We start from the raw sequence: 13,991 nt of genomic DNA on the forward strand, positions 1-13,991 counted from the left end.
GAACCGTGGTCGACTACGTGGGAGTCCAGCGACATAGCCATTATGCTAACTGCTGGTCCCATAATTTTAGATTTTTTTAAAGTTTGTTTATTTCTTCTATAAGTGAGAGAGACAGAGACACAGAAGCTCTGCCAGGGTCTTATGTCACAATCTAGCCCTAGCTCCAGCCAGTCCAGATCAAAGGTATGAGTGTTCCTGGTGTACTCAGGGAGGTCTTCAGATACAAACCTGTAACCTTCCCATCTGGATCAGTCTTGCAGAGTGTTCCATTTACCACTGTACCACGGTCTGGCTCCTGTTTGGTTTAATATGAGGAAGAACTAAATAACCATTATGAAAGGGGTATAACTATGCTTCTGCTGGAACACAGGGGACACAGGAGATGACTGTAAATAAAGCGAGATCTACATGAAAGAGTTGATCTTCCCTAAGAGGTAACCCAGCACATTAAGTAGTAGATTCCATACTGGGAATCCTTGAGCAAGGCCCCAGGCCCAGGTACCGCATGAGGTTTGAAGGATAGTGGAGCATCTCAGTGGCCAAAGATTCCAGAGACAAGTGGTGGGACATGAGGTTGAGAAGTTAAGATGTGACCAGGTCATCAGTGCAGCCCATTGGCAATAGGGAACTTCCTGAGTAGGTAAAATGAGGATATATTGGAGGTGAGAGAACCTGAGTATGGGGCGAGGGGTGGTCATGAGGTTCTGACGCCTCATTATATTCTCATCGTTTGGAGAAGGTGTGGCCTGCAGTAGAGTTCTGGTGGTCATCGTTGGTAACCAAAGCAATGAACACAAAGTTCACCTGGATGAAAGAGTTAGTTTTGGATGGACCTCGAGAATAACGTAGAGGTAGATTAGTGTCACTCCTCACCCCAGCTGGGCAGCCTACCTCCTTAAGAAGCAGTCATGAAGTAGATAATTAAATGTGAGACAGCTCTTGTTGCTGAATTTAGTAATTCAAAAATATGCTTTTGACAACTCCCTTTTTCCTACAATAATAGCATGTATTATTCCGAGTGTTGTATTTTCCTTCTTTCCTTCCTTTCTCTCTGTCTCTTTTTTTTCCTAGGGGGCATATAGGACATTGATTATTGTTGTTATTATTGTAATTCTTAAAACTGCATTTTCTTTGTATCACAAATCAATAGAATATTTTTCCTCAAGGTACTGCTTCTATTTAAAGAGTCAGATCGATTTTTACAGGCTATGCCAATGATAAATCTTTGGGTCTCATTTTTTCCTCCTGAAGACTTTTGGATCAGGATTATTATTATCATTATTTATTATTTATTGAGTGCTGTCAGTGGGCTCAGCAGTATACAAATATAAATGGATAAACATCATCATTAAATCTATTTCCAAAAGGAGCAGGTGTTTATCATGAAAGAAAGTATTTGAATTACCAAAATAATGTCCATTAGTGGTTTTCATTTCCTGGAAAAATATTGTCTTTGTGGTCATTCAACTCCTGTGGCATTTCAAGTGAAATAAATGGGGGCAGGCTCTCATTTCTGGCTTGTTTCCAAGTTGGGAATTACCTCCTGCTTTTTGAACGTTATTCATGATTTAATCGCAGTAGGCTCGGCTTGGTACTTCTCAGACTTTCTTTTCATTAGCGACTTAAACAACGCCCAGCTCACTTCTTGAGGGAGGACACTTACTTGATCTTTGGCTTTTTCCTTCTTGGCCCACTAAAAAGAAGTCAGCTCATCCTGGAGCTGCCTTCTTTCATGTATAATTATATAAATGATAAGCTGCCTTTTATTTATAATGGGTTAGGAGAGCATGGACTGATGATGTGGAAACACATGGTCTTCAAAAAGTTTGTGGAAAATTTTTGTGTAGGTATTATGAAAATAGTAAGGGTTCGTCTTATTTTGTACTAAAACTCATAATTAATACCATTTTCCCCATAAACTTCTTGCAGTCTTTCTATACAGAATCAGAATTATTCTGGTTTCATTAACTGTGAGTTGGAAAGAGACATGTTTTATCAGGTGCCTCTTAGAGGAATGCCTTAGCCACCCCTTTATCTTTCACCACCTCGAATGCCACATTAACAGAAGCACTTGCACTCATTCCTCTGGGTCAGGCTGAGCAGTGTCTAGACAACCACACATTTTCCAGCAAACTCTCCTGTGTTGGCAGAGAAGAAACGTGAGACTGAAAATCAGCCATTTATCTGCAGTCTTTATTTAGTAACTTGTTTTAAACTAATTTTAAATGCCATGTCAATAGAACAGTATAGAAAAGAGAGAGCGAGAGAGAGAGAGAGAGAGGAGAGAGAGAGCGAAGCAACTAAGGTGGTTGATCTGAGGTTACCAGACAATTACAGAAACCACAACTAAAATTTGTTTCGAGTTTAGCTTTCTGCAAGGTGCTTTCCCTTATTACCTCAAATGATATTCAGAACGGTCCTGGAAATGAGGAAGTGGGTTATATTTAGCTTCCCAAATGTATGGAAGAGGAAGCTGAGACTCAGAGAGGTTAAGTGACTTGCCCACAACGAAAGAGCTAAGATGTTGCAGAAATTGAGGCCCTTTTCTTTTAAATACTTATAATCAAATAAGATTAAGTAAGCCAAAGAACACGAAGCATCAGAAATGCAAAGAACATAGTCAGTTTTTGGAGAGTGGGTACTAACTGCAGGGCAGAGGAATTGCTGGGCGGATGGCTTTTAAACAGCCTTCTGGATCTGTGAGTAAGCATTTGGTCTGATAATCGCATACAATTTAGCTCTGTTTATCTTCCAGAACTAGATAAAAACCATTTCATGTATATATTATGGCCTGCACTGGGAAATGGACCCATTTGTAGATAGGGCTATCAATCTTCGGATGAGCTACTCTCCCTGTCCAAATTTGGAAGAACATTCAGGACCATCAAGACATTAGTAGTATTGGCTCTGGCTTCAGAAGATCAAAAACTCTCTAACCAAGGAGGAAATAATTCAGCCACTTCATCTGCTTTTCTAAATGAACAAAGTCAAGCACTTACATACAGTTCAATGCCTCACAAAGGCCTTACACATGCATTTTATTCCTTGGAACAATGTTGAATGAGCATGTGCTAGGTACCATGATGATTCACTGTTCTTTTTATGGGGGGGGGGCGGTGAGTGGGAAGTACTTATCTCAAAAAAATGTACCTCAGGTTTACCTCAGGACTAAACAGTAGACAGTTCAAGAGGTTCTGTTTAGCTCCAAGGTTTTCTGTACTTCAGGTTAGAGAAAAGCTAAAGAAGGCTTCCCCATTGGCAAATGTGACCAATGACTCTCCACAGATTTCAACATAAATACATACACAGACAGATCAATGGGAATCTGTGAGGAAGCAGGAAACGAGAAGAGATACAGAGATACTTTGTTCAAGTGATTTTGCATCTGTCAAAATACACATTTAACATGCTAAACTCCCATCTGCAATCATTAGCAAGAAAGCAACAGAAAGAACTCTTACAACATACTAATAAAATGATAAACTAACTTCAAAACCAAAGAATTTGAATGGACATGTCTTCAAAGAAGATACACAAGTAGTAAGAGTACATGAAAAGCTGCTAAACATTGCTAATAATTAATTAGGGAAATGAAAACCAAAATCATACTGAACCATTGCTCCACACCCACTAGGATGGCTGTAATTAAAAAGGATTAATAAGTGTGGGTGAGGATGTAAGAAATTAGAATCCTCACATAAACGGGAATATAAAGTGGTACAGCTGATCTCAGAAACAGTCTGACACATCCTCAAAAATTTGAATGTTTTCATATGACCGAGCAATTCTACTTCTATACAAGAGATAGACACACACACACACACACACACACACACACACACATAAATATATATATATATATATATATTTATGTGTGTGTGTATGTTTGTTTGTTTGTTTGTTTGTTTTTTAAAGAATTGGCTCATGTGATTGTGATTGCTTTGCAAATCTACTGGGTAGACCAGCAGGCTAGAGTTATAGGAAAGAGTTACTGTTGAAGCCCAAAGGAAGTCTTTGGCAATATTCCCTCTTCTTCTAAGGAGGCACGTCTTTTTCTGTAAAGTCCTTCAATTGATTGGATGAAGCCTACCTACATTACACAGGGGTAACTAACATTTTAAATGTTAATCTCATCTTTAAAAAAATTACAGAAACATCTAGAATGATATTTGACTAAATATCTGGATACTGTGGCCTAGCTAAGTTGAACTGTGCAGTTAACCATTGTATTAGTGGTTCATAAAGGGTGACTTCACTGGTTCTCCCTTGCTAAAACTGAGTAATAATAATAATCTTTTTCCAGCTTCAAAAGAGAAAACTCAAATTGATGGATCACATTTTCTGATTCTAACTTTTCTTCCCATACATTCTCTTAAGTCTTTGGTTGCAGTGCTTACTGTTTCCTGATAGCTGCCCAAAGGAAGTCCTGAGCACTGGTCTCAACTGGGCTGTTGATGTCTTACAAATGTGCTGTACTTTGATGACAAGAAAATTAACAACATTTTCTTTTTTCTTACTACTGAGGAAAACAGGTATGCACAGAACACACACACACACATGCACGCACACACATACACATACACACACACACACACACACCTTACTCATATGCACGCACAGAAACAAATACACATTTGTGCTTAGTCTCTGAATGTAAGTGCATTCATTCTTGTATAAGAATATTTGCTGTTTAGACCAATGGAGAGAAGTTGCAGGCTTACGGTGGTGTTTGGGTGGGATTATGTACTGCCCTTTGGCACCATGGGGAGAAGTTTTCACATATTCATGCCTCCCGAGATTGACTCAATGTTGGAGTTATGGCCCTTTGTGTAGCAGCATGACAAGTTATTTTATTTTATATTCCTAATACTTTTCTGCATTGTCTATGGGTTTTGCTGTTATTTATTTATTTTACATTGAGTGGGTATTGCTTTTAGAGTCAGGAAATTCTCAGAAAACAGTTATTAAAAACATGATTGATGGATGCTGTCTGTACGATCTGTCTTTAATGCTGATTGAAAATGTTGCATATAAGTGTGCATTAGTATGGATGTGAATTTAGCTGCTCTGTTTTCCTGTTTATCCTTCAAAGCTTTTGTGCCTGTCTAAGTATCGTCTTTCGTCTTGGTCTAGGCTTGCATAAATGTCACCTACGTACACTCTCTCAACAAACCTCACTTTTTTTCCATCTTCTTTTGTAGTCTTAAAAGTCCATCTTCATCTTTTCCACTTGCCTGGCATTGCTCCACATTGGACTGATGAATTCCCAACTATTGCATGGGTTTTCTACCAATCTTTCCTCATGGAAATTTAGGCCATGTCTTATTGTTGGAATAACCTTCCCCCCACAACACGTTTATGTGTCTTGTGATTCCTCAGAAGCATGCAGTGATTCCTCAGAGTCCTTTGATCACGTCTAAGTCTCCCTCCCTTCCTCAGCAGCCTCAACTCTTGGTAATGCCCAGTGTGGTTTCTTCATAGCTAACCTGTTACTGTTTACTATTATATCCATAACTCCCCTGTGTAGTGCTTGGTTTTCAATAGGCATTTAATAAATACGTGTTAACTAATAAAAATAATATCAACCATTATTGAATACTTATAATATTTAATTCTATATATAATGGTTTCATATGATTTTAATCATATCACTTAATTTTCACATATCTCAAAAAATACTTTACTTCTCTTTTACTTTTTAGAGTTTCTTTTTCTTTTTTTTAGAGAGAGTTTTTGCTATAGGGCACGTGCGCTCTCCAGAGAGACAGAGCTAGAAAGTGAGAAATCACATCCCCCAGGGGAAGTGACCATGCTGCAATCTCTTCTCTCCCATTTTCCTCTCAGGATTTTGGGCAGGCACACACACACATATGCTCGTCATGAGTTTCAAGCTTCCAGGTCCAGGACTTGAACCACAGTTGACCATGTGGAAGTCAAGAGATGTAATCATTATGCCATCTACTGGTCCCTAGAGTTTCATTTCATTTCTTTCATTAGAGAGAGAATGAAAGGAAAAAAGGGACACACAAGCACCCTCCACAACGTCTCATGCTATGGTCTTCTTCTGAGCCTTTCCATACAGTCAGGATCATGGGCCTCCATGCATGTACCTGGTGTACACAGGTTGACTCAGGAATGGAACCCTGATCTTTTATTTGGCTTCCGGCATTGCAGAACATGGTGATTCCACTGCACCACTGTGGCTGGGCCTCCATTTTCATTTTGCACTGTCCAGTGCGGTCCCTGGAACATACTAGACTTTCTGAAATATTCATTAGATAAAGAGAAAATTGAGTCAGGGAAAAATAAATGATTTGGTTGATGCCATGTAGCTAATAAATTACAGATCCCAGATTCAGATTCAAGGTGGTCTAATACACAACACTGTGTGGTTTGCACAAGACTCTACGGACCTTTCATTATACTGTGCTACCTCTAATAAAACAAAACAAGCAGCCAGACTGGAGAAATTGACAGTTATTCTCCACAAGCAAGAGGTGCAAGAGTCCAAGGCAGAAGCTCAAGTGAAGCCTGACTGATAGGAAGCCATTTATATTATTCCAATTGCAGTAGGAACAATTGCAGTAGGTTTTCTGGGATGTAATTATCAGAATTTTACATATGGGAAGCTGCAGAAAAGCAACTCACAATGCTAATCATCTGCCTATTGAATCCCTTTCTGATTTAGGTAAGCTTTGTTCTGGTGGGATGTAAAGGCCTTAATATTTCCTACTTAATGGCTGTGAATGGTCTACCTCTTAAAGACCTAGAGTCAAGGGCAAACTCAATCTTTGGTGTCTTTATTTCCTAAGGTTAAAGAAGCATGTACAGGTTGTCCTAAGAGAGGTAACAGCAAATCCCTCTCAACCTGCCCTAAAGCATCAGTGTAATTTGGGGGATTCTCAGAAAGTAATTACTTTTCCTGTTTGGCAGTTTCCAAATGGGCTCATGATAGATTAAGGACAGTTACTGAAGTCATGCTGACTTTCCTGCAATTCAAGGTAGCGTAATTCGACCAGATTATATTCTTTCTGACTAGCATATTGGCCTTTTGCTCCTAGTTATTCTTTGCATATGTGTGTGTGTTTTTCTCATTTCTTTTTCCTCTTTCCTGGCTAATGAATACTAGCTGAACTAGTTCCTTCTAATCAACTGCTCGCTGGCTTCGTATCCCTCATTCTTCACAAGGAAAATGGTGACTTCAGATTTGGATCTTGCTGGGTCAGAGAACTGCCAACCCAACTGGCAGGCTTGCTCTTTGCCTGGGTTCCCATCAAGGTAGCAATCCCACATCCTGGGATGTTGAGCTTTTCTGCAAAGGTGCCAAGATCATTAAACTTGTTCCACTGCTTTGGAAAGCAAGAGACCTCCAGAGGCAGCCGTAGCCTTCGCAAAGTTTGGAGAGTGCCTGGGTCGTCTACGTGAGGGCATCTGTTTTTCCCAAGAGGCTATCTAGGTCAGGTCTTTCAGCGTCTGGCCTATTCCAACTGCCTCACTTTTGTGGATTTTGCAGATAAAGCAAATGTTTTCGAACCACACATAACTCACCAGGTGCTGCCTCATGGACAGGCTCAGTGGGGTAAAGAAACTCTTGTGATCCAAACTCAACCACCTCTTAGGATCCAAACACAAAACAAACAAGACATAAAACCCAAAGCTCTTGGGACTCGAAGGGAATCTTTTCAGTGGGAGAGAAGAACTGAGAACAGATGCTAAATGCAGTCAGGAGTAACCAGACAATAGTCATCAGCATTCAGCCCCGGTGGTGAAAAATTTGCGTTTCTGCAGTTTATAAATAACAGTTCTGCAGGATTTCCATTGAACTCTTCTTGAAAAGTGTCACTAGTACCCATGCCACCAGCATATCATACCCAGTGGCATGCATAACCTCCACTAGAGGGATTTTCCTGGGGAAGGTGAAGCCATTACTGAAATGCATGGCTTGAAGATGTAACTCACCCGTGGGACAGTCCAGTCACCCACACTGCATCCAGGTCACCCCAAATTAAGAGAAGTTCATTCTTTTGGAGCTACTAAACTATGCTTCCTACAGAATAAGTTGACATAATTCAAGGTCGAGCAAGTTGGATAAGTCTAGAAAATGGGCAGGAAAGCCAGGCTGGGCTCACATGGGTGCCTTGAACACAGCATCACTTTATGGGACTATTATTTACTTTTTAAAATAAATGTCATGTGGCAAAATCATGCCTTATACAAGCCAGCTGAAGTGTGTGATGTAACTATGTTAACACGTTTTTATAGTCTTGGAAGAATGCAACGAGATCGAGTCTATCAGTAATCATGTAAAGAAGCCAAGTATACATTCCAGATGTTCATTATGTCCTAACCATTCTGGGAGAAAAGTGGAGGCTTTCTCTTTGCCTAGGAAGTCTGATTTACTAAATGAGACAGAAATGCACTCGAAATCTGATATGTTTGGAATTATAATGCTAAATCCCATAGTTCCAGTGAAGTAAGTATATGTGTACAAAACAAAACAAACATCTGGAAAAGAATGGGAAGAAAGAGAAAGAAGAGGAGGAAAGAAAGAGCAAGCAAGGACAATACTTTAAGATATTTTCTAAGCTATTTCTTTCTCAGTTCAGCCTTATAATACCATGCTCATTTATATTGTCAAGCTGAACCTTTGCCAGAAAAGGGGTATGGACAGTAAATGTAAGATGAGATCCGCTGTATCTCTGAGTAACTGACCTGTGCAAAAGCAGATCATTCAACAGCCTACACTATCAGAAAAAGAGGCTTTTTGTTGTTGATGTTGTGTTGCTTAAATTTTAAAGTCTCCTCTGAAAGGAATTAGTTCTAAGCAACCTCTAATGATTCCCTTAAAAAGTATTTAGGCTTTTAGACTGTGGAAATCTGCTCTAAAGTATTCTCTGTCCTGGAAGGTGATGTCTTCAATCACACTGACTTTTTGTTGGAGACATTATGGGATCAATACAACGTCCTAAACTCTTTACAATTCAGTCTGAATTGAACCTTGCAAACAAACGTGCCTCACATTCCATAATTTCATCTGTCCCTCTGGTCAAATTGGCCTACTTACTACACTCTAAACATGCTTTGTCTGCCTTTAGAGCCTGCTTCAGGATTCTCACCACTACCACACACACTCAGTCCTTTTGGCTGAAAAGTCTAGCACATTGAACACCTGCCTTTCATCAGTTCTCCTTCTACTTTATTTGAGTTCCTAACCCCTGCAACTGCTAGCATGGCTCATTCCTGTGAACACACATATCAACGGCTAGCATGGCTCATTCCTGTGAACACACATATCGCTAGTTTATGCCTTCTCCTTGTGTGTGTGTGTGTGTGTGTGTGTGTGTGTGTATGCATACATGTGTTTATTCACATATTTTATACCATCTCATAAAATAGATATTGCTGAGTATAAGCAACATGCTGAAAACTAGAAATACCGTAATGAGTAACACTATACACCATCTCTCCTCTCATGGAATATACTGGTTCAGGGAGATAGTCATAATTAAAGAACCATCTAATTGATGTATACTTATAAACTAAGCTTTAAATCTTGTAGGGAATGGCTGTTCTTGTTGCTTGCTTGTTATTTGAAAGAGAGTAAGAAAAGCACTGATAAAGTATGAATTGAGAGGGAAGGAGGCAGAGAATATTCCTTAGCAAACAGACATAGAGGCCGAGAGTTAAGTTATCTCTCTTGTTCTATTTGTTTTGTTTTAGTTTTGTGCTATAGGGCACATGCACTCATCAGAGAAAGGCACGCACACGCGCGTGCGCGAGAAAGAGAGAGGAGAGAGAGAGAGAGAGAAATCACCTCCCAGGAGGGCTGGCGGTACCACAATTACTTCTCTTCCATTCTCCTCTCAGGGTACATGCACACATGTGCCTGGAGTGATTTTCAAGCTGCTGACTCTGGACCTCTAGCTGAGGAGTTGACTGTGTGGGACTCAACACCTTAACTTCCATGTCACCTGCTGGCCCAGTTCTCTCTATTTCCTAAGGACAAATTTTACTCAGTACCCATATTTGTCTCCAAGGGCTCTAAGAGACTCAGCTTTTCATTTTTTTCTTCAATGAAATAGCACAGATGATAAATTAGTGTTAGTGTTATTCATTCATTTATGCATTATTTACTCATTTATCGCATATTTATTGAACCCTGTTACATGCCAGTTATCATTTCAGACTATAGGAATACAGTGATGAACAACAAGAAAAAGTCCTATCTTCACAGAATTATATTCTAGTAAGTGCATATGTGCACACATGTGTGTGTGCATGTGTGTTTCGGGGGGTGGAAAATAAATACACAAAGAAATAAATAAGATAATTTCACAATGTGCTAAGCACAACAGAGAAAATAAACCAGGGTAACTGCATTTGAAATAGCCAAATGGTCTAGTTCGTTGATGGTTAATGTAAAGGTACAGTGGAATTGACCTAAAGCTGGCCCCATGTGAGGGATTGGACCATTTTTTTCATTTTCATAACTTTCTTTCAGAGTCCACAATTGTATTGGTAGAGCTCTTGAAGGAGAAGGGAAAAATCACTTCCTCTTCTTTTCTAGGTTTATGGGTGAAGCCCCTATAACAAAATATAGAGTAACAAGAGAAAAGCACACAAACTTATTTAATATAAAATCTTACATGATACAGAAGCCTGTATAAGGTAATGAAGACCCAAAGAAATAGGTACACCTGAGTTGTTTGTTTGTTAAGAATTATTTAATTTAATTTATTTATTGCTATTATTATTGTTATTTTAAAGCTTGCATGTGCACTCACCAGAGAGAGACACAGAGAGAAAAAGAAAGAGAGAAAGCGAGAAAGGAAGCCACCAGGTCTGAGACTTAAACTGTGGTCAATCATGTGAGAGTCTAGCATCTTAACCACCATGCCACCTGCTAACCCCAAACCCCAATTTTTTTGTACTAGATTTGATGAAGTGGAAGGTAGTCATTAAGTATGATTAAAGAACAAAAGGATGTAATCTCATAGTAACTAATAGGAAGAAACTTAGCAAGACTCTTCAGACTCTTCTCTGTGATCCTTCATCTTCAGAGATAAAGATGCCCCCCTTTTGAAAATTCTTTTATTTTCTTATTTATTTTGCACTAAATTCCAAGCATGAATACACTGTATTTTAGACCAAAGATATTGAAACACATCATCATAAACAAATGTCCCTTCACTGCAGGTATAGGGAGGTTGCCTTTCACATGAAGGTTTTATGAACCGTTTCAGGGAAGAAAAGTGGGGGATGGCAAAAATGACCTTCCTCCTGCTCCTGTTTTCTCAGAGGCCAAGATGCCATATTTAGGGGTAGCGTGACTGAACTCATCTCTTTCATCTGTGTATTTCTAGTGGTATATCAGTCTGCCATCTCTGTTCTATTTTTCTACCTAGTATCTGGATTAATTGACTATAGCACTGATTCACTTTAAAAAGAGAGCCTCCTAGAAACACAAAGGGAGTTTTAACAAAATAACCTAAATCCAAAGTCATTTTTTTTTTCAAAAAGATATATTGCAGGTAGAAAGTGAGCTAGATATGAGAGATGGTAGATAATTTTACTTGAAATAGAATTAGAAATACAAGAATCTAAAGGTAGTTCTTAAAAAGAAAAACAATTGAACATGGAAAAATTACCCATTATAGTAATCACAGTTTAAAGAAGCAACGATAAAAACTAAAATCTCAAGTTGCCACAGAACTCTTAGCTGGCAGAATAAGCTTAGAACTACAAACTGAGTCAAATATTCTGGTCATTCAAAATTGTAGTTTCTACAAATTAAAAGCATAGAGGTAGGAAATTAATACTCAAATGTTCCTGAGAAATGAGTAAGCGAATGGATTATGAATAAATCTCAGTTAACTCATCTGTATAATACAGATAAAAATTTTATATTTGCTATGAACTAGATAAGATTTCATCATATTTTCAGGGTGAATGTTATAATGAATACATGTACAGTCTTCCAGTCACTAAAGTCTCTGTAGTCTGCAGTCTACCTGGAGCAGACAAATGACTCTCCAGTGTGGATATTTCTATTTCAGTTGGTGCCCTTCTAACCATATACCCCAAGCCAACATCTACAAGCCCCAAAATACCAAAGAGCTCAGAACTAACCATTCTGAGATACATTCTTTGTGCTGGCTTCAAGATTGTGAACTCTGCCATGCCAGCTCAATTTCTCACTCTAGAGAGGTAGCAGTTGTGGTTCTAATTTTATGTAGTAAGTATTTATGGAACTTCTGCTATATGACCAGCCCCTTAGTAGGCACTATTGGGACACAAAGAAACACAAGACATATCTATGCCCTGGAGGAACTTGCATCATATTTAAGAGACATTAAATACAAATAAATTAGAGACTCTATAACCATAAAGTGTTAAAGTAATACATGATCAGTTTCTAAAGTATGTGATTACTGCTATCTGTTTATTGCTCCAGTGGACAGGGAAGGGAGAATGGGCCCTTGTTCTGACTGGCAAACATGTTCCATTTCCCTTGGCATTCACTTCCCTCAGCTTGAAGATGATTATTTCAGATCTTTTCTTTTCTTCCAAATGCTCTAATACCTCCACCACCATCCTCACTCTCAGTTAAAGACCTCACATTCTATTTCATCAAGGAGATAGAAGTTATCAGAAGAGGCCTATTATAAGCTTTCCCTAGCACCTCCATGTCTACTAATTTAGTATTCATTGTACAGTTTTGCCTATTATTTAGGGATAAAAGGACATACTACTAGATGAGGTCCACCCTCCACGTGTATCCCCTCTTGCCTGCTCAAGGACCTTACTCCAAGAATTCTTCCCCTCTCTCCTAAATCCTTAGCTCTCTGTCGTACATCATACCCCTCAGGACATAACATAAAGGTACTTCTTCCGTCTTCATTCTACTTCCACATCCAAGTACCACCTCACTTCTCACCTTTACTTTATCACAAGCATTATTTTGTTGAACTTTTCCCACTTCTTTTAATTATTAAAGATTACTGCTATGGGAATAGGGGAAATGAAGCTTATCAGCACTTAGGATTTCTAAATGTCTGATTCCAGCATGATATAAATTAAGTATTTTCCATAGAAAAACAAGAACATGCCTTTTAAAAGAAGGTACAGAGTGGGCTCTGTGATGAAACAGAAATTCACAGCTCAGAAGAAGCCAGATCTCACATGGCAAGAAGTCATTTCAGCTCCAGTCAGTCTGAAACACTCTGGGCACACACATGAATGCTCAAGAGCCAATGGCTGAAGGATTGGGGGAAAGGAATTAAGGTATGACCAGACCCTGCAGAGGGTGCTCATCTCTTTCTCTCATTCTCTGTTTCACTCTCATCCTTGTGTGCTTATGTATGTGTTTTATCATGAAAAAAGGGGGGATGTAAGTAAATTGGGATAAAAATCAGGACTTGTATATGCTAGTGTGGCTTCACAGTCATTTATCTAGCAAGTAGATTATGTTCCAAGCTTCAGTATCTTCATGTAGCTCTGATTGCTTGGAAGATTTAGAGTACAACTCATTTGATGGATACGGCACTGATGTTTATATAACTAAATTATAACTGTGATAATTTTACTCTATTATCAGCGAAGAATTTATCTTATATAACTACACCAAAAGCATATTAGAAGTAGGTGAGAGATATTTGAAAAAAAAACATGGAAAATCAGTAGACATAGCTCAAATGGTAAATAAAACTGTTTCTAAAACAGTCAATCTATAGACATCTAGAAGAAGAACCTGAGCTTCTTGATAAATACATACCCATCTTTAGCCACAAAGACGAGCCAATCAAAGCCATCTCTTCCTCTCACTACTGAGTGCTTGGACATATGACTACAAATACAGAAGACCAAGCCTATCTTTTCTTTCTTTGGTTAGATCTTGTTACCTGGCACCATAGAAACTACTAGGGAGTTGGAAATCCAACATTTAAAATAATACTATGCATATTTTTGCTCAGGGGAACATGGGGAAAGAG

Source organism: Tupaia chinensis, unplaced genomic scaffold (assembly GCF_000334495.1).
Source record: "Tupaia chinensis unplaced genomic scaffold, TupChi_1.0 Scaffold000054_1, whole genome shotgun sequence".
In the NCBI taxonomy this organism is placed as follows: Eukaryota; Metazoa; Chordata; class Mammalia; order Scandentia; family Tupaiidae; genus Tupaia; species Tupaia belangeri.